The sequence below is a fragment of the Xyrauchen texanus genome, chromosome 37, assembly GCF_025860055.1.
Source record: "Xyrauchen texanus isolate HMW12.3.18 chromosome 37, RBS_HiC_50CHRs, whole genome shotgun sequence".
NCBI classification, from domain to species: Eukaryota; Metazoa; Chordata; class Actinopteri; order Cypriniformes; family Catostomidae; genus Xyrauchen; species Xyrauchen texanus.
Window position 1 is genome coordinate 28759333 of NC_068312.1, and position 21309 is coordinate 28780641.

The window sequence follows — 21309 nt, forward strand, 5'->3', positions numbered from 1 at the left end:
AGAGATAGGCGGAGATCTGATTGAAAACTGCCCTTTCAAGTGTTTTTGGGATGAGAGAGACTGGTCTGTAGTGTTCTATCTGTGTGGGGTTAAGTGCAGGTTTTTTCAGTAGTGGGGTTACTCGAGCCTGCTTAAATGTAGTGGGAAAAGTGCCTGCGAGAAGGGATGTGTTAATTATGTGTGTAAGTGCCGGTAGGATGGATGGAGAGATGGCCTGGAGAAGGTGTGATGGAATGGGGTCAAGGGAACAGGTTGTGGGGTGGTTGGAGTGGAGGAGTTTAGAGACCTCAGTGTCAGTTAAAGGAGAGAACATAGGGAAAGAAGGGTTGCATTCAGGAGCCAGGTGTTTGACAGGGTGTGGTGCTGTGAATGTATTGCTGATGGCTGTAACCTTATCAGTAAAAAATGTGGCGAATATATCTGCTGTCAGTGATGTGTCAGGTGGTGGAGGGGAGGGCAGAGAAGTGTGTTAAATGTTCTAAACAAGCTACGAGTGTCTGTGGTGCTGTTGATCTTGGTCTGGTAATATGAAGTTTTTGCAGTTTTAACGTTAATTGAAAAAGTTGCAAGCAGAAGCTGATATTTACCTAGATCAGCTGGATCTTTAGATTTCCTCCATCTCCTCTCAGCTGCCCTGAGATCAGTCCGATGTTCACGAAGGACGTCAGACAGCCAGGGGCTGGGTGGTGTAGTCCGTGCTGGTCTAGAGGAGAGAGGACAGATGTTGTCTAGACAGGTTGTTAAAGTAGAGCTAAGTGTGTCTGTGGCAGTGTTTACATCACGAGAAAATTGCTCTGGCCTCATTGATATGCAAGATCAGTTTTTCATGTTGTGCATGAAAGCTCAGTAACCTAGAGCTGCTCTGCTTACAGCCATGTAGAACAAGGAATTATATAACCTTTTATTCAGGTACAGTCTGCATCAGTGATCATGGGTGCATTTTTGTAAAAAAAAAAAATCACAGAATTCTATTCTGTGCAGCCTTGTTATCTTGCTCGCTTAGTCTAAAGAATGTACTGATTTATGTGGGCAGGTGTGACTGGACGCTTATGATGCTTAAAGGAATAGTTCACATTCTCGTTATTTCCTCACCCTCATGGTTGAAACCTGTATGTCTTTCTTTCTGTCATGTTACAAAAAAGAGTTTTTTCCAGATTGTCCAGGTTGCTCTTTTTTCATTCAAATTTAGAAAGTGACCAGGTGCTTTCAAGCTCAAAAAAGGAAAAAAGCTCCATAAATGTCCTGTTAAAGTTGTCCATATGACTTGTCCACTAAATTGTAAAAGTCTTCTAATGAAGCGGAGGCAACTGTGTCTTGTCCTCCGCCACCCGGATTGAGGTGAGAAACCGCACCACCATGAGGACCAACTAAATAGTGGGAATTGGGCACTCCAAAATGGGAGAAAGGGGATAAAAAAACAAGTCTTCTTATGCTATACAATAGCTTTGTGTGTGAAACAGACCAAATATAAGTCATTATTCATTGAAAATCTTGCCCTTCACTGTAGCTCTCAAATCAAATTCATACTTGCTGCGTTGTGAGATGGCAAGTTTCAATGTGTGCAAGTGTTCAGTTGCAGTCTGTTCCTTAAACAAAGCTATCTCATGACTTTATATATATATATATATATATATATAAAATCAGAGTGGCTGGGAAAATTGGGCATTCACACGCCACTGTAACTGATGGACAAAAAAGTTAATTTCACTGCCAGGGTGTTGATAAGATCATAAAATTATAAAAGATTGTCTATACAACTAAACCATTTCTCTAAAGTCATACGATAGCTTTTTTTAAGGAACAGAATGCAGCTGAACGCTTGTGCACATTAAACTTGCCACACATTCTAAAATAATTGTAACAATTTCATTTTAAAATATAAAATCTTACGTATAGTACCAGTCGTTGCATCCTGAGATGGTCTGTGACCTTAAGCAGCATTCTCAAAGATGACACTATAAACCTCTGAACACAAGGCAAATCGACATGCACATCAATGACTTTTCTTTTGTCTGTTCTTCAAAATATAATTAAGTGTGCTTCTTCAAATGCTTCTTTGTGTCTAAAGGCATTTCTTGTCATTTGTCACTCTGAGAAGTCTTACAGGTCGCCCGCCATAGTGGTGGGTAGATAAACAAAATTACCCACATCTGTGCATTAAATAACTGCATTTGGTGGGTGGCAGGTACAAATTTCATACCCTTGCCCTTGGTTACGTCTTCTTTTGAATGTATGAAAAATAGCAGTTTGGACATTCTGGAAAATATCTATTTGTTTTGGTGTTCCACATAAATAAGAGTTCTAATGACATGAGATATGGAAAATTATTACAGAATTACATTTTTTGGTTATACTATTCCAGTGCTGTAGCGTTCGACATGTTGGAAGTATTTCATACCATTGAGAGTCAGTGCAAGTGTAACTGGTCCTGCTCAAACTGCTCTGAACAGGATTCGAACCGTAGTCTCCAGCACTAATGAGGAGGCTAAAGCCAACCTCTTGTGTCAGTCGCTAGTGTGCCTGTTGAGGCCAGGGGAGTGAGGATTACACACATAGCACAGCTTTCACGTACTAGCAGGCTCTCGTTAAATGAGGAAGATATATCTTCAGATAACAGCACTAACTCTCTCTGCCTCCTACATTAATCTGCAGTGGTGTGTAGGAGGAGTTCCTGTCAATGTAATCACTGATCTTATCTCTGATTCTATGAGTGGTGTAAAAACTCCCTGTTAGTTTAAAATCAATAACTAGATTGGCGGATTCACTTGTTGCATTAATAAATTAAATCTAAAACTTACTGCCACATTTTTTCTTCCATCTATAAAAGGACATGATTAAGATTATCAGTTATTATACATGTAATTATAAAAAATGTCCGTCTTCTCTCTGACCCTTTGAATGAAACATGTTGTTTTGGCTACTGTCTAATTGGATTGATCAATGGATGACTGGCTAACCTTCACATACTGGCATAGTTCACTGTTCATCATCTATCAAGTTACGGAATGGACCTTAATATTTAAGTGTGGGCAATTCCCCGTCTGTCGCTCACTTCGATATTGTGTCGAAGAAGCGACACTAGGGGTCTGTATTGAGCATCGAATATACCTCTGATCTATGAAAAAAGGCCAATGAGAAGTTGGCAGACAGAATTTGCACGTCCTGCCCCCGGACATACAGGTATAAAGGCGGGAAAATACTTCTGTTTCATTCAGAAATTTTCTTCGGAGCCGATGGTTGTGTATGCAGCGAGCTGCGAGTCACAAACACCTGTTCCTCTTACCTCTGGTGATCTGCTGTTGAACTTCAGCGGCTTTCTCCTTCTCTGCATGGCAGTGCAGTTTGCCCCTGGGCACTTCGAGAGCGCAAACTAAAAGAGTTTATAAAAGAGTGATTTCCTCTAAAAGAGCAATACACAGCGGCATTGAACGTCCATTTTAGGACGCATCTTTATAAAGATGCCTTTCCACCTCTGTGTAGTTTCAGGTTGTGGTAGAGTGCTCTCCGCTTCAGACGTCTCGTGTGTCTGGGCTGCGATCACACCGAGTCTGCGTTTGTGGATGGTTCATGTTCTCACTGCGAGAACATGACCATTGCAACGTTGCGGTCGCGGCTTTCCTTCAACCGAAGGAACACCACTCCAGCCGCCCCCCACATAGCCCCCTCTGCACTCGTTACAAAGCCCCTCACTCATCCACTCTCACTACCCTCGACGGCGGAGCAGCCCATAGGTACATGGCGATTCCCCAGGCGGATAGGTTGGTTACGATCCACCTATGCCCCAAGAATGCCGCCACCTGGCGGGGTCGCCCCATGCTCCCCTCCAAGGCCTGTAGAACGACGTCATCATTGACCGCTTCCGCCCTGCATGCCATGGCCCTCCTGCAAGCAAATTCTGTCTGCCAACTTCTCATTGGCCTTTTTTCATAGATCAGATGTATATTCAACGCTCAAGAGAGACCAATAGTATCGCTTCTTCGACACAACATCTCATTCCTTCCATCAGGGTACGGAGGTTACATCCGTAACCTAGAGGTTATACAGTATGTTAATGTGTTCATGGATGGCTATACCAATTTTAACACCCATTTTTGCAGCTTAGTTGTCAAAAGTAGTTTGTGTGTTCAGGGTAGGGAGCTTTGTGCTGTGAACATTGAATGTTTGAAATCATGAATATGTCTACATACAGTATTACATACTGCAAAACTTTTATTCAAAGAGTAAGGAAAATCCTGTTTTCCCATATCAAGAAGACTGCATGTTGTCTTATTACCAGCACAACATCTGTTAGCTCAGGCACCCATGTTATAGAATTGTCACAGCAATTTTTGTGTGTGAGAGGGCTGTTCATACAAAACGAGTTTTGGCCGCAATCTCTGCTGCTTTCAGGTTTTTGCTTTGTAAACCAGGACTAGACAGACATTTTTGACCATTGTGTTGTGTATAGCTGTTTTTCAAAATCTCACGTAGGAGTGCTACATTTACACTATGTTAACATCAGTTTCAAAAAGTCTCGAAACACCTGCATTCTATATACGCTACGCCGCGTCTAGCTGTTTTATGACAAGAATGCATTCGGTCTGAACAGCCACTAGGACATAGATCAATATAAAAAAAATATTTGGCCCAGGAATATTATTCCTGTCAGAGAAACATAGTTCTATTCCTACCCTATACCCCTAAAACTTTAGTGAAACGATAGGTTGATAAAAATGGTGTGCAATCCCCTAACATTAACTCTATACCTAACCTTAAAATTTGATTAGTTGATAAAAATATTGCTCCAGGACCAACTCTATACCTAACCTTAAAAATTGGTTAGTTGATAAAAATGTTGCTCCAGGACAAACAAGGATTTTGATCCAGGAATATGTGCTACTTGGCGAAATCACGGTCATCGTTTTGGAAACAGTACTACATGCTTTATGTTTTCACCTCACTGCATTAATGTTGTTGATAATGTGTTTGTATTCTTTTCCACTAAATTAATCTTGATCAGGTCTGAACCTTTATGGAAACAAGTATTTCTATTTAAGGCACCCATACTGAGGATTAGGTGCAGATTTTCTGTTATGAAATCTGCTCACAATGCAGAATTCCACAGATAATATGACGCATAAGAATCACGTACACATCCGCCAAAGTCTTGTTCAACAATCAAAGTTGGAGGAGCCTTGAGGAAACACACAAAGAGCCCTTTTTATAGTTAAGTCATTTAGATTATTAAATGGTTGGGTCAAGTATAGATTAGTTCCTGTGCATTTGGCAGGGACATTTCTGTAGAATATCTGTTGGGCATTTTTAAAGCGCAGAGTTGAAGAAATAAAAGGGAATTTATTAAATACAAAATAAAGGGGATAAACTCAACCAAAACTCCCACAAGTGGGAGAACAAACATAAACAACCCAGTAGCGGAAACCGATCAATCCAGAGCTGGGGCAGAGAGAAATGGAGAACCAGGACCAACCGACTTCACAAGACCGACTGGATAACACAAGACACACAAGACTGGATACAAGAAGAACTGGCACTGGACAGCAAACACGAGGAGACTAAAATAAGGGGAGAATTCGACAGGTTAACAAGACAGGGCAGGTGAGACTTATAAACTAATAATGAGCCAACAAGGAGGCAGGGTATGATGTAAGACAGAGAGACTATCGACAATACAGAAACAAAACAAAGCCATGTGCTCTCACAAGACAACAAAACACCCGAATGGCATGACCGCACATCGCCAAGACAATAAGGCAATATACGCCCATGCCAACCGACAAACAGGACAAGAGAATGCGTAGCAACACCAAACAAAGCATTGCCATGCATTCTCACACAAAATGAAACCTGAGCGTACATCACGAAGCAAACGCCACGTGATGCACGCAACAGGCGACAAAAACAAGACAGGACACCTGTTCGAGAGTTCAGCCACACACCCAGTACCTTAGACCGAGGTAACCAAACCTCAGCACAACTGCATACATCATTGTGAATCACTGTTAATCATGCCATCAACTGGCAAACAAGACGAGAGATTGTGTAGCAATGCCAAACAAAGTGATGCCACGCATTCTCACAAAAAAAGTATTTGGCAAACGCCACGTCCTCCGTGGGTGGGAGCGCTGGCAGCAACTGGGGAGTGACCTCTGTTGCCAGGAGTGCTGGCAGCGACTGGAGAATGGCCTCTGTGGCTGGGAGCGCTGGCAACAACATGAAGAAAATATCTGACAACATGAAGACAGCTCGCGACCCAGGCACGCAACGCGAGCGTGACGCGAGGTGCACCCGTGTTCGCGAGAGCCAGACGAGAGTGCATGCTGCCAAGATGACATAAGCACAATGTACCCACATCAATAACAGACAGACATGGAGTACAAGTATCCTGACACAGATCAAAACCGGTCTGAAGAGCGCACTGCAGGGAATACAACCAAAACCGGCGCTCACACAAAGACAGACAACAAAACACAAGACACACAAGGGACGATAATGCCACGGTCCTGTCAAAAACCCAAACTGACAGAGTGACGCATACTTTACATAACTTAATGCTGACATTAAAGTGAAGATTAATATCTTGTTCAAGATATTACAAGTTGTTGTTTTTCTGTGTAAGGCAGGGAAATTAACTAGGGGTCAAGCTAGAAATGTCAATTAAAGTGACAAAGATGCCCCATATATATAAAATGCCATCATGGTGAATTCCTGTGTTTTAATGGTTTGTTTACATTTTAACATGTAGCACTGGATATATTCCATAACATTCTATTCTGTTGTGTATTTTTTACATCTGCTTTGTATTTGATGTTAATTTTATTTTATAATTAACAGTCATAGTTGTGCACATTGGGAATTTATTCAATTTATTGAAGTCTTAGACATAAATGGGCAACTTGATCTGTTTTACAGTATATGGATAGAAAGATATATTCTTATGAAAATAAATGCCCTTGAAATCAATTCCAGATTGCAAACATTACAAAAGTTAATTGCTGGTGAACCGCAGTGTTTTGTTCATTTACAGTGTCAACCATTCATTTAATTACTAAGAAACACCTTATAACAAGAAACTTGAGTGTGTTTTCCCATGCAAAGTTCACTGGTTCACTGATAGCATTCACTATCATGATGCTAGGGTGTTGTGTGTGGTTGCCAGGGTGTTGCTATGGTAGCTAATGTGTTCTGAGTTATTTTAAGTGCATTTAAATACAGTTGCAATAGTATTCTGGGTGGTTGCTAGGGCATGCCAGGGTGCTTACTCTGTTGTTTTGCCATCCACAATGCTCCCAGTACCCCCTTAGACCCGGCCATAATGTGGAATCATTCATCAAATACAGAATCAAATCAAATACAGAATTAAGTGCAGTTTTTTTTCTCAAATTGTTTTAAAAAATAGTGCTGCCCTCTCTCTCCCTAGTCACCAGACACTGAGCTCTTTCACCATCTGCCCTGATGCTCCTGAAACCCAGAAGCCATTCCAGTCACCAATTCCACTCCAGGTTTTCCACAAAGCCTCTCAGCTGTTAGCTGTTGGCACTATAGTGACACAGCTACACCCAGACCAAGAGATGAGAGAGAGAGAGAGAGAGAGAGAGAGAGAGAGAGATAATAGGGAGGAGAGGCAAAGAGTGCAGAGCAGAACCAGGCACCAAAGCAAAATATCAGTCCATGTTGCGGGATCCCCCTTCTTTTGTCCGTGCTGCCCATCTAAATTAAGACTTCCAGCCATGCCGCCCCATCCCTGATACCATCCAGGAAGCAGCCAATACAAGGACAGCCAGCTGTAACGACTGCACGCAGGGAGGAATAAGGAGGGTGGGGGAGAAATAATTAAATAAATCACAAGGAAGAGGAGAGATTGAGTGAGCAGAAGAGAACGCAAGGGAGGAGGGGATGTAGCCGGTGTGTCGTGGAGGCTGCCAGGGGAAATGTGCTGAAACGAGCAGAAAAGAAGATACCGGTGAGTCCCACATTCAGATATCATTAGTTTGTCCATTTCATCTCGTGCTGATGCTGTCTTTGTGCAGAGATGGGATTGACATTGAGCTAGCGTATGCTGTATCCACGGTGTGTCCAGCCCTTGTGTATGCATGCATGCAATAATGTGTGTATGTGTGCTTGCATGCATCCCTGCGTGTGTGTTATTATTGTGATTATAACAAACTAGATGCATTGTACCTCTGATGCTGTTGTCTTCTTTTTGATCTCTTGTTTCCATCCTTTAATTTCATATCACCTGCAGTGATTTGATGGCCCATCTTGCTTGCCATACTCGGGTTTTTCTACCAGGGTCGGAACCTGTTTGCAAGTGCGGCAGTCTTTAGATGTGTGCGGCAGGTGTGTGTGTGTGTGTGTGTGTGTGATCGCCTACCTAACAAGCTTTAGTCAGAGTTCAAGAGAGAGCAGCTAACATCCTTTTCAGTAAGCTTTCACATTGAACACACAAAGACAGAAGACCATCCACACACTCCCTGGCTATGCTCTCTCTGTCTCTGTGCTGGAGACCAAATGCATCCGCAGAAGTCAAACGGTATGTGAATGGTATTGTATCATCTCAAGGTCTTGCTTCAGGTGATTGTGTGATTGTGTGATATTAAGGTATTTTCTTTTCAGATTTAGTGACTTGAATAGACAGAATCGTCTCGGGTTACATGTGTAACCCTTGTTCCCTGAAAAAGGCGGAACGAGATGTTGCGCTGCTAAGCGCTACGGGGAACAGCTCTTGCTGTGAGCCAAGCTGAAATAATGTGTGAAACACGTCAATGAACATTGACCGGAATTTATAGCCTCGGCTGATGTAATTATTAGATGCACCTGCGGCCAGGCTATAAATGGACACGTCACCAGGTGTCGTCAGATACTCCTTTTTGAAGAGCAGTCCTGGGACGTCCCAGTGCGGCAAAGCAGCGCAACATCTCGTTCCGCCTTTTTCAGGGAACAAGGGTTACACATGTAACCCGAGACATTCCCTTTACAAAAGGCTTCACTGTTTGCGCTTTTGCGCTGCTAAGCGCTACGGGGAACGCAATACCCACGCCGCCGCACTTGGGGCTGTCCGGACCCCTATGGTTGTGCAGTGTACTCACAAAAACGCGAGAGGTCTCAGACATGAGCTTGAGATGTCGACTCAAGGGCATAAGAGCCCGGAGTAGCATAAACATCTAAACCATTAATTTTTTGATGAATGTGTGCGGAGAGGACCAGTCTGCCGCATCACAAACTTGTTCAGGCATGAGCCGAGATGTCGACTCAAGGGCATAAGAGCCCAGAGTAGCAAAGCGTCTAACCCACAAAGTTCGATGAATGTGTGCGAAGAGAACCCTATCGCAACACAAACTTGTCATAAAAACTGATGAATGTGAGCGGAGAGGACCAGCCTGTTCTTTCCACAGAAAATCCAGAACTGAAGCAAACTGGCAGTTAGCAGGTTCTGTAATTTGAACTTATTAGAAGGAAACGCATGCAGGCGCATTTGTGCCATGTATGCGCCACCACGAACAGCACCCCCGAGGGGGGGGGACTGGGTGACTCGGGGAGAAGTAGAGGAGACATTGCGCTATCAACAGAGGCGAAGAGGTCCTCTTCTGCCCTGTAAAATCTACCCAGATCAGTTCCAAGGGAGTATCTGACGACACCTGGTGACGTGTCCATTTATAGCCTGGCCGCAGGTGCATCTAATAATTACATCAGCCGAGGCTATAAATTCCGGTCAATGTTCATTGACGTGTTTCACACATTATTTCAGCTTGGCTCACAGCAAGAGCTGTTCCCCGTAGTGCTTAGCAGCGCAACATCGTAGTGAAGCCTTTTGTAAAGGGAACTTGAGATAGTGCTCAAACAATGGGTTTTTTTATATTTTATTATTGCCAATGCCGATACAGTATCTAGATAGCAGCATGTTTGATGGCTGGTATTATGCTGGTACATGGTACAACCCATATATCTTACTTTTTACATTGACCACAAGCAGAGGAATTTTGAAGAATGCTCACGCTGCTCTTTTCAATACAACGCAAGTTAATGGTGACTGAGGAACATTCTATCTTTTTGGGTTCCATGGAAGGAAGAAAGTCATATGGGTTTGGAACATAATGAGTGTGAGTAAATTATAACAGAATTAAATTTTTTTGGATGTACACAAAATTTCTGAAATATATATTAATACTGTTTGCAATATTTATAAAATTAACAAAAAAATTAATACAAATACTTTATTATCCATTGGCATGGCCAATTGTCATCGAACCGAGACTTGGAAGTAACAGTTCTGTAAAAAGGCCAAGTAGACATTTTAATCGGCTGATGCCAGTCATCTTAAAATGTCCCAATTTTGGCCACTTAAAGGGACAGTTCACCCATAAATGAAAATCACCCTCAAGTTGTTCCAACCCAGTATATATTTCTTTCATGGAACACAGATGTTTGGCAGAATGTTAGCCTCATTAACTATTCACTTTCATTGTATGGAGAAAATATACAATGAAAATTAATGGTGAATGAATGTTTGGGTGAACTATCCCTTTAATCGGCCTGGCCGATATGTCAGTCTATTACTATTGGAGTTCTGCACTGTGTTTGCTGCAGTGGCGGCCTGTGTATTTTAAGTCTAGGCCTTCAGTGCGATTCATGCCATCAAGAAAACACAGTTTCACTATGAATAAGACATCATACATTATGTGGCAGTCAAATAATAATACCAATTGACATTTTAGAAACAAGGAGCATGGCTTAGGGTATGCGATTTGTGAAACAATTGTTAAACTTTCCTTGTAAGCATCAAGGAATAAATTCTGATTGGATAAACTTTTTGTTTTTGCTATTTGTTTTTAGATGAATTAGGAAAGTGGAAAGTTATTGAAAATACATAAGCAAAAAGGACAATGAGAATGAAAGGATGAAAAAATATGTATTAATTTATTAGGCATGTTACGCCAGCAGAGAAGGCTTTGCTGGTCCTGAGAAATCGCCACTGGTTTGCGGTCACTTTAATGAAAGACAGTGTGCAGTTTGGACTGTTGACTGAGAATGGGGGTATTGTATTTATGTCATAATGAACGATTTTGTCCTGCCTTTCTCTTTTCAGTTCTCTGAGCAGGGTGTTTAAAATAGATGCTCATGCATTATTTAAGTCTGACTGACATAATTAGCGAGATGTCTGTTATAACAACACCTCTTGGCCGCCAGGCACCCAGACACGAGGCTCTGCATCGGAAGGGGGAAGAAATATTTGTGTGTTTGTGGCATTGGCTGAACGAAAGACACAAGGATTCACATTCAATGCTCTCACAGATTAGTTTGTTACTGACGTTATTGGAAATAAACAAAGGAGAATTGTACTCTTCCCTCCTGGAACACAAAAGCCCTGACACTGTTGTCATATGACAATTGTTGGAAATGCCTCTCTTCTTCTTAGTCTGTTTTCTATCAAATATACCTGCCAGCTCGTTCTGACGGGGTTGACCCTTATAATAAAACAGCAAAAAGGTATGGGCCACATTTCAGCTTATTTTAGCCAAGTATAACCAACTACAGTGTTGGTTTAGTTTTGTGTTCACATTCCATTTAGGGTCTGATTTACTGTATCTAAAATAAATTATACCAGATTAATAGACTCTGTGATCAGTATACTGCCTTTCCAATTGTAATAAGTACTGATTATTTAATATACATAACTCAGAAAACAAAGTGGAGTTATGCTTGTGGATATCTAATGTAGTTTACTTGCTACTAAGCCTTTAACAAAACACTTGTGAAGATTTGATAAATAGCGAACTTTGGCAAATCCAGTGATTATTTCATTCTCAAAAGTGCTCAATCTTTTAACCACAGCATTTTTCCACCAAAGGGCTGAAAGGTTTTCGTTCCGGAAGTGTGCCCTTCCGTACTGGAACTGTTCCATACCATGCTCAGAAGTGTTTGGCCTGATGGTGGAAAAGTGCTTTTTGTTTCCAGTCAGACTGATAAAAAACCCTCTGTGCCCTTACTGCTGGAAGTTGTGTAAAGTCAGCCAATAAGTTTAGAGCTTGTCGGATCAAGAAAGTGCTTCCTAGTTTTGTGTGCGATATGCAACAGACTGTCAGTGAATTGACTGTAGGCTGTCTGTGGGCATGCCGTCTGAGGCTGAGACTAGGTTGACCATTCTGTCAGATGCATGGTGGGTCCTTTCGGGATCTCTGCCTCATTGATCTCTGTTTGGCTTGTCTGATGTGTATTCACAGTGCATTCAGTGACTGGCTGTTTTGACCTTGGCGTTTCAGATAGGCCAATAAAGTATCCAGAACAGAACCGGTGCAGCAGATCTAGACAATTTTGTGTTGAATTCTTTTTAACTGCAGTGTCTGTGTTTGAATGTCATATGATCCACCTGTTCCAGTATTGATTGGTAATAAATCTAAATATGGCCACTGCAGCACACTAGCGGCTGCCCAGGATAACCCATAATGTGTGATGTAAATATCTTCTAACAATCTATGAAGGGTTATGAATGAGTATTGGTAATGTATTACTTTGTTGACAGTTTGATTGGTGATAGTGTCCCTGTACTGTGGTTCAGTTCTTAGAAGAGATAATAACATTTTTGCAGATGCCAAACATTTCAAATATGAAACTGTATTCATTTATTTGTCTTAAACTGCTACGCAATGTAAGTATATAGGCCATCGCTGATGTGTATGACTTTCTTCTGCTGAACACAAAAAAAGATTTTTAGAAGAATATATCCACTCTGTTGGTCCATCCACTTCCACTTTCTTCTTTTGTTTTTTGGCAGTTCACATTCATTGTGCATATCATCAAATAATGGTCGAGGCTGGCCAAAGGTGGAGATTTGTTGTAAATAATGATTTAAATATTGATCTGTTTCTCACCCATACCTAACATATAAATTCTGAAGACATGGATGTAACCACTGGAGTCGTATGGAATACATTTATGCTACCTTTGTGTGCTATTTGGAGCTTCAAAGTTCTGGCAACCATTCACTTGCATTGTATGGACCTACAGAGCTGAGATAGTCTTATAAAAATCTTTGTTTGTGTTCTGCAGAAGAAAGAAAACACATCTGGTATGGCATGAGGGTGAGTATATGATGAGAGAATTTTCATGCAATTTTTGCAGATACCACTTGGTTTGATATTTTGTATCTGATGCAAAGACATTCAGACATTTTAAGTGTGGCTTAAGTTTATTTTTGGAACCACTGTATGTATCCTCATAAAACAAGCAATGGAAGAATAAATCCAAATGTCTGGTTTCTGATTACACGTGATGTTTGAAGACATCTGACTGATTTATCACCAGCACTGATTCAAATCAATGATAAATTCTACAGTTTTTTCAGTTTAACATTTCTCCTCCAACAGTGGAGTTCTTTTCTGTTCAGTCTGCTCTGTTGCTCTTGTGTTTTGTGGCTATTTTAGGGATTAGGTGTAAAAAGGTGCAAGCTTGTTATATTGGCTGTTGCCGGGTAAGGTTTATTGTCATGGTAATGGTTATTATGATGTAAAAGATATGGTGGATCATCTCAGGAAGACAGATGGTTCTAAAATTAGATTGTAATGAACTGACAATTATTTTCTCTCTCTCTCTCTCTCTCTCTTTTTTTTGCTCATTTACTGACTTCTGACTTCTATCTTGCTCTTTCCTGTTCTTTCTCTCTCTCTCCCTCATTTTGTCTATCCATCAGTCCTCTCTGGCCATCTGACCAACTCAGCTTTATCCACTGCATTTGACTGCCACCCCCCCACCCTCCTCCTCCTCCTCCTGTCCTCTGCTCTGCTCAGCTCGTGATCTTTCTGTTCTTTGCTCTTCTCTTCCTCCTCTGTTTTCTCTCTCTCCCACGCCGGTCACTCTTTTCCGTTCATTATCTGTGCTGCTGCTGTTCTCTCGTCCTCCTTTCCACTCCCCCACCAGCCTGGTTAGATTACGTCAGATGCCCTCCGCAGAGAGAAACCATCCATGCTTAACCATCCACGCTAAAAGCTTACATTTGATTTTCATTGTTCATTGATTAGTCATTCCTTACACTGTAAAAAGTGTAATGCGAATTTGCTGTCTGTTCACTTTCATATGGGAAACAGATGCAATGGAAGTGAAAGATGACTGAGACTAACATTCCACCTTTGTGTTTCACTAGAAATAAATTTTGGGGTGAACTATTGCATTAAAGTAGTTAAAATATAATCAAATGGCAAATACAAAAAGCTATTAACTACACCACAGCAGCATTTAACAAAATATTTCAATACCAAAAAGAATCATGCAACTCTGGACAATTTATTAGTAAAACTTTTTTTGATTTGGTTCATTGAAAATTAATGATCTTAGTGAAGCAATTCACAAATATTATTTTGGACTACTTCAGAGAAAGAGGACATTTTAAGGGGCCTCTGTTTTCAATTGCTTTCCTATGTAAACATGCAGTAGACAGATGTTTTTTGACCATTGCGCCCCTTCTCACAGTGTTTTTTTGGAAACTTGCACAAGAGTGGCATAGTTTTTTAAAAGTTGTGTGGTTGAAAATGGCTTTAGCTGTTAAAAAGGCTTCTCGAAACACCTGTGTTTGTAATGCTGTTAGAGCTTTTTTAAGCGCAAGGATGCTTTTGATGTGAATGGCCACTAAGTGAGCAGATACTTCAGCTCTCTCTGTTGTAAAACTGTGTGTCTGATACAGTATGACAAAAAGTAGCTGTACTTGTTGGTAAAAAAATAGGAAAATAGCTGTCACGCAACGAAAATCTTTGTAGTTGGTATCACTAACATATGATCAGACGTGCTATATTAATTCATCTGTTTGCATATTGCCAGAAGCTCTCAAGCAATAGTCACTTTAAACACAATTTGGTCTAGGTTTATGGTGTAAACATGTTAAGATGTGATTTTTTCAGCTATTTTGAGGATAAGGAGTACTTTAAAGATCACTATAATCCAGATAAACAACAACAAAAACCCAGATCTACACATAGAATCTTTGACCATGATGATAAATGGCATTTTCTGAGTTTACTAAGAGCTCCAATTACCCCCTTTCTCTCTGTCATGTGACTGGACTCGCACAATGGAAGACTGAAATGTAGATCAGGCACCAGCAGTGCCCCAAGCACTGGGCCTAGATGCTCAGACATCCAACTTAACATAGACATGCAGACATGCATTCATTCTCTCAGTACCCCATCCTTTTCCCATGTATCCTCCTGTCCTTCTGTCTCTTCTCTCTCTATCTATCTCCCTCTTTTGTGGTCCAGAACAATGTTTGCTGAAGTCTTAAGTGGTTTCCAGTGCTAAGGGTTCTATCCACATAATGGCATGCCCAGACCTTTTTATCTACTGTCAGAGAAGCCAAGGACTTTATTCCTCTAGGCCAACTTGTCATCTGGTCAGGCTAGGAGAGCAGCTGACTGGCCAGCTAAGACCAGCAAACCAGCCTAGGCTGGTTAAAATTTTTTTAATGTAATGTTAATATAGTATATAGTATAATATATTATTCTTTTGTGAAACATTTGACAACCTGTGCCACAAGGTTGTAAAAATAAAATGTACAATTTTAAAATGTAAAATAAAAAGCTTCTGTAAGTGAATACAAACATATTCAGTTGAGATGATAAAACTGTTAACATCATAAACTACATTTTGGGCCCATGTTTTCTCCTTGTTTATTAAATAGCTAAATTTGGATGCGTTTCAGCCAGAGGCTACAGTAATTTTCCTTGTTCAATTTAGTTTGTATCAGAAAGCTCTCTGGCAATTGTCATCATCCACAATAAACCCCCATGTTTGCATGGTGCCAGATGCCAGACATTATGTGCCTTTTTCAGGCAGTAAATCAATAACTTGATTATCTATTGAGGCTAAACATTCACCTGTTATTCACCTGTTGTAAGAGAGGGTCAATAATATATTTGTAATGATAGGACGATGAAACAATCTGAAATTGGTTATGAGACAAGAGAAGATCCACTTCTAAAGAAACAGAAATGTTTGTGTTTTTGTGGTAAAATTGTGTCATGAATATCTTGCTGATTAGAAGATGCATCCAGCTGGCAGATGAAATCACTCCTGAATGATTAGATCTGATTGGTTTTGTAGCAGAATAAACAGTCAGATATTATTCACAAATTCTCCTGATGAATGTGATTTTCTGTTCTGTAAACATTCAAAATTGCAGTCCTTGAAAGCTCCACAGATTTTAACTATGACCACAAAACCACCTGAAGAGATTGATGAGCAGTAAGCTGGTTTGATGCTGTTATTTATCTCCCCATACCTACCTTATTATACCATCTGAGAGGATGCTGTAGCCAATTAATTACTCTAATAAGCTTAATTATCCTGTTCTGAAGTAGCACCCTCATTAGCATGCAGTTTCTGTGCAACCTTAGTGTTTATGTTCATTCCAGCATTGTGTTGATCAGAATGTACTATGATCTGTTACATTTTGTAGAATGGTTGTACATCGTTGTAAAGGATCAATGGAAAGGAGGAGGCGAGATCCGGCTTTTCAATATAAATAATAGTTTAATGGTAAACTTAAAAGACAACATAAACACACACGACGGACATGTCCGTTAACAATCTCTCTCTCCCTTACGATCCTCTGCAGTCGACCTTTATACCTCTTGGGAGACTTGACTAGCCTAATACGGGACCGATTGTGTAGGATCACTACCCGGCCCCGCCCTCCGCCCTGCCACATTCCTCCCTTGTTCTCTCAGGTTGGAGAGCCCCCAGCATGACGTACACCCCCCCCTCTTTCCCTGGGGGAGGGCGTGCCCCCCTGCTGGCAGGTCATCCCCGTCTACCTGGACGGGGGAGGGAAACAGAAATAATTCAACTGGGGGGGTACTTCCTGTAACAGTGTAGTACCCCCCCAAAAAAGGCAGACCTCCAGCCCCTGGCGGACGGAATGCCCTGCCGGTCTCCTCCGCCCCTGGCAGCGGTTCTCCCGCTCCAGGCGGTCGGCAGCGAGCCCCTCCCCGCTCGCGGTCGGCGGTCTTAAACCCCGGTGTGTTTCAGCGGCCGGTAGGCGACTCCTGTGCTCCTGGCAGCGGCCCTGACCGCTCCTGGCGGTCGGTTAGGAGCCCCTTCTTTCAGGCGGCAGGGCTCCTCGTCCCCCGACAGATGGCCGCGGCTGCTCCGTTGGGGTGGCCGGTAGTGGCGAGAACTCTACTACGGCGTGTCCCTCCTCCTTCCCGGGTTTCGGCACCAGTGTAAAGGATCAATGGAAAGGAGGAGGCGAGAACCGGCTTTTCAATATAATCATCGATTCTCACGTGTCTCGTGACTGATTGACATTGACATCAAAACTTTACAATACAAACACAGTTTTTAGAGAAGCTAATATGAAGAAATGTGATAAAGACAGTGGGAAAATTGTCTTACTGTGGGGAAAAAAGTGGCATTCTGTTTTACTCTAAGGTTCTACAGCCCTCACATTCTGTGCTTACCCTTCTTTTTCTGTTGTTCCCCTCCCTCCCTTGTTTTCCAAGCTGAGCAGACAACTGTCAGAGTGAGAGACACCAGGTGTTGATGTGTTCTCGATAGCTAAACAGGCAGCAGCTTCTTGATGGCCAAAATATACAGGATGTACAGCAGAATAATATGCCAATATCTGATAATTTTCTAACTTCAGCATTTAAAGTAAATGAGTAAGTAGATCATTCAATTGTTGCTGTGTGTTGTATTGAAGAGATGATAATCACAAATCTGCTTCTTACTTAACTGAGAGTGTGACGATGCAGTTTTTAATGTCTCTATGTAAACCTCATCATAATAATCTGCAAAACATCAAATAATTTTATTTATTTATTTAATTCAAAAGGCATAATAACCTTTCATTCATTTTGCCTGTACAACAGTGTATAATGAAATAATGAAAACACGTAGACATTTATTGTTGCACTTTTCAGTCGCACACAATAAGGCTGCTGCACAATCAGGCTGATCAAGCCCGAGAGGGATAAAGGCGACCGGATCCGGCAGTTCAGGAGAGAGAGAACTACAGGCAGCTTCCCTGCATGTGTTTATATTTTGTCTTTGTGTTTTAATTTATCACTAAACATTATTTTGATGCTTCGTCTGGTTCTCGCCTCCTCCTTTCCCTTTTACCTTGTTACAGCCGCTTTTCAGCAACACCACACTTACTCGCAGATACCTACAGACAGCTTCCCACGTCTCTCTCTCCCATCTGCCGCTGTCTCTTTTCCTTAAGTATATGCGCCGCCCCTCACAGGAATGCGAGGCTGGTGTTGCACACAAGTGTCGATTGAGCTTAACTTTTATTGAACCCAAACTATTATTTAAGGAAGCATCCTAACCAACATGGAACTGTAAATTACACAGGTAACCTTAAAACTTGGTACAATACTAATATTAATTTTAAATATTAATTTTGATAATATTTTAAATATGAATAAAAATAATTAACAGGGCCCAAACTATGGCGTTCAAATACTATTTATTTAACAATATGTTTTGTGTAAAGTGGTACACTTATGATTTACCAAAAGCAATCCATGCTGAAAAAAGCAGCTAAAACCAGCCTAAACTGGATTTCTGGTCCTAGCTGTTCTCCAATACTGGTCAGGCTGGTTTTGTACACTTTGGACCCCCCCACCATCATAGACCAACTAAGACAACCTTAAACAAGCTACGACAAGCCTACGTTGTAGCTGTTTTTTGTTTTTTTTTTTGTATTTCTTGCAGATACTAAAGGTACAATATTTTACCTGTATAAAGAGTTAAAATAGACCTGGCATATGTTTTGGGATACATCCTGTCTCGTAATTTTTTTTGCGCTAAACTTTTAGAGAAATACTTCTTCATTTGTACATCACCCAAATGCGATTCTTTATAAGTGGCTTGAGTCAGAGACTAATGCAGAAATGTGTGTATCCGTGTGTATGTGTGTGCATTAAAGAGAAAGGAAAAATAAATCTTTGGCAATAACACGGCTGTATTATCTTAGTGCTTTTTATTTGCTTAGATGTTTGGATGAGTCATCATCATTTGTTTACCAAAACGTTATTTACCAAACCCCATTTACTCTCAAGGACATACATCATTTTAAGGGAATAATTCTGAAGGGGTCACCCTTAGTACCAGGCCTTATTGCTAAAAGGATGACACAATTCTCCCAGCACACACTAGTGTTGGTTAAGCAAATGCAGAGAGCTGTGATTATGATATAAAATGTCCTAAATAAATATTGGATAACTCTGAGGTTAGTTTTAGGAACACTGTGGCTTATTATGTTGGAGGAAGTGGACTAAAATAGCTTCAAAAATTTTGAAACTTTTTCTCCTTTGGAATTAAAATAAAATGTTACCTAAACATTTGTGATCCACTTATGTGTGGCTCAAAACGCAGTCATTGGGTGGTTCGTAATGTGTTCGATTTTTCAGAGGGTAGAGGTGTATGGGGATGGTGGGGATAGAATGCATTTTTCCGAATTTTTGGAACTGGATGTTGGATATTGTAGATGTCTCTTGACAATATAGATCATTAAGTGTTGTTGCCACTTCTGTCTCCTCCACCCACCAGAGAAAGAGGTGACTTCACTTCCACCCACTTCACATTTGCGTTGGTGCTCAGCTTTGAGGTATCTTAACACTCATCTTCACTCATGTTCAGTTAACTGCCTGTGGCTCTTCTCAACCCAAAGCTCGAATGAGGCTTGTTTCCATGTATTAGTTATTCATTTTAATAATTACAGTGCTTGCAAGGTATTTTGGGTTTTAATTAACGTAAGAAAAGAAATTGAGAAGTTTTATTATCTCCCATTAAATTGTTGTTACAGTATTTGAATAGTGAATTGTGATTAGTCTATATCAAACATTTGGGTTAGATTGTTTATTAAAGGAAAGTGTTGGGAAGTCTCAGAGTGTGTCTTAATCCTTGTACAGTAAGCAGTGGTGTAAACCCACCCAAATTAGACCCAGGCCTACCCAGAATATTAGAGATCATTTTTTGGCTTCAAATATAAATTTGTAAAATTGTAAAATAAATTCTGATTTCTGAAATTGTGAAAGAACTGTTTGTATGTGCCACTTCTCTGTTGTTAAGGAAAATGTGAAAAATTGGATGTTTTCTCGAAAGCAATTCCCTCATCAGATAATGAAAATGCCACAGATTAGCTGACTTAAGCATGATTATTCAATGTCTGTAGTGATGCGTATCTCGCTGTAATTAGCGAATGCCATGATTATGATGACTCAGGTATTTTTTGGTCCATGTTGTCATCAGCTGCACTCCCTTCAGCATCCCACACAGTCTAAATTCTCCAGGAACCGTCAGTGCAATGCATTCAGAAGAGAAACTTCCTAGCCACTGCCTGCTAATGTATCCTACACATAAAATTCCAGACTTTAGAGGTTATGATATTGAAAAATAATGGTGAGCTTGTCGAATCTGCAGAGAACTGCTCATCTATACAAAGGTTATTAATCACTATATCTCTTTTTACAAAGATGTTTGTCGTTTTTGTCATTTGACACAATGGTTTGGATTTGTAATCTAATTCCAAGAAAATATCTCACTGTGGCTTTCATTAATGTGGTTATGCACTTTATTTCCAATCAACTGAGTGTATTTATGATTTGTTCAGTATAGTAAAAATTAGGCTCTTTCCTCCAAACACAGGCAACACACTTCATAACCCTACAGCCAATAGTGTTTCTCCCTGTGGCACCTCTTATCCAATAAGCTTTCTGATGGAGCCTGCTCAACCTGATGTGAAAGTGGCTCTTAGTGGATTTAGCTTTTATTTATTCATTCATTTATTATTTAACACTTGTCTGTCTAGAAAGTCCTACTGACCTCCTTTTTGGAGAAAGCATTATTATTTAATCCCATATTTGCCCATTTGATTCCATCTTTTGACTTTGTTTCTGGAGTTTATTGGATTTTATTACAATTCTCTAGCTTTTACACAAATACAAATCTATTGGTTGCATTATTTGTATTAGTTATAGAATTGAACTCTTAGGATTATAAAGATGTTTTAGTTATGTTTTTCCCTACTAATCAGCAAACACACTTAACATTTCAAAATGATTAATTAACAATCATTAGGAAATTAAAAAAGTAACTACCACAGATTAAGTGGCTGTTTAGACCAAGTGCATTCTTGCAAAAAAATAAAAAACTTAGATGTAATGAAAAGAACACAGCAGAACAGAACGCAGGTGTCTCAAGGCATGTTTTTAAAAATTAAAATTATTTTAATCAGAGATAGCATCTAAAAAAATTTTTTGCTCCTTTTTTGCTCCTTTTCCGCAGATGGGCGCAAAAGCATAATCAGTGTAAACAGCCCTC

The 21309-nt window shown here is 40.6% G+C and overlaps 1 protein-coding gene across 2 annotated transcripts in view; it reads left to right on the forward strand.

Moving 5' to 3' along the window:
* Positions 1 to 21309, forward strand: part of LOC127630478 (protein kinase C zeta type-like) — a 131919-nt gene that overhangs the window by 15018 nt on the left and 95592 nt on the right. The window contains exon 1 of one of the 2 annotated variants that reach the window (XM_052108032.1): positions 7930 to 7960. The exons of the other annotated variant lie outside the window; for it this stretch is intronic. The gene's annotated coding sequence lies outside the window, so the exon portion shown is untranslated. Of the gene's footprint in view, positions 1 to 7929; positions 7961 to 21309 lie in introns of those variants that run through there. 2 annotated transcript variants of the gene reach the window in all.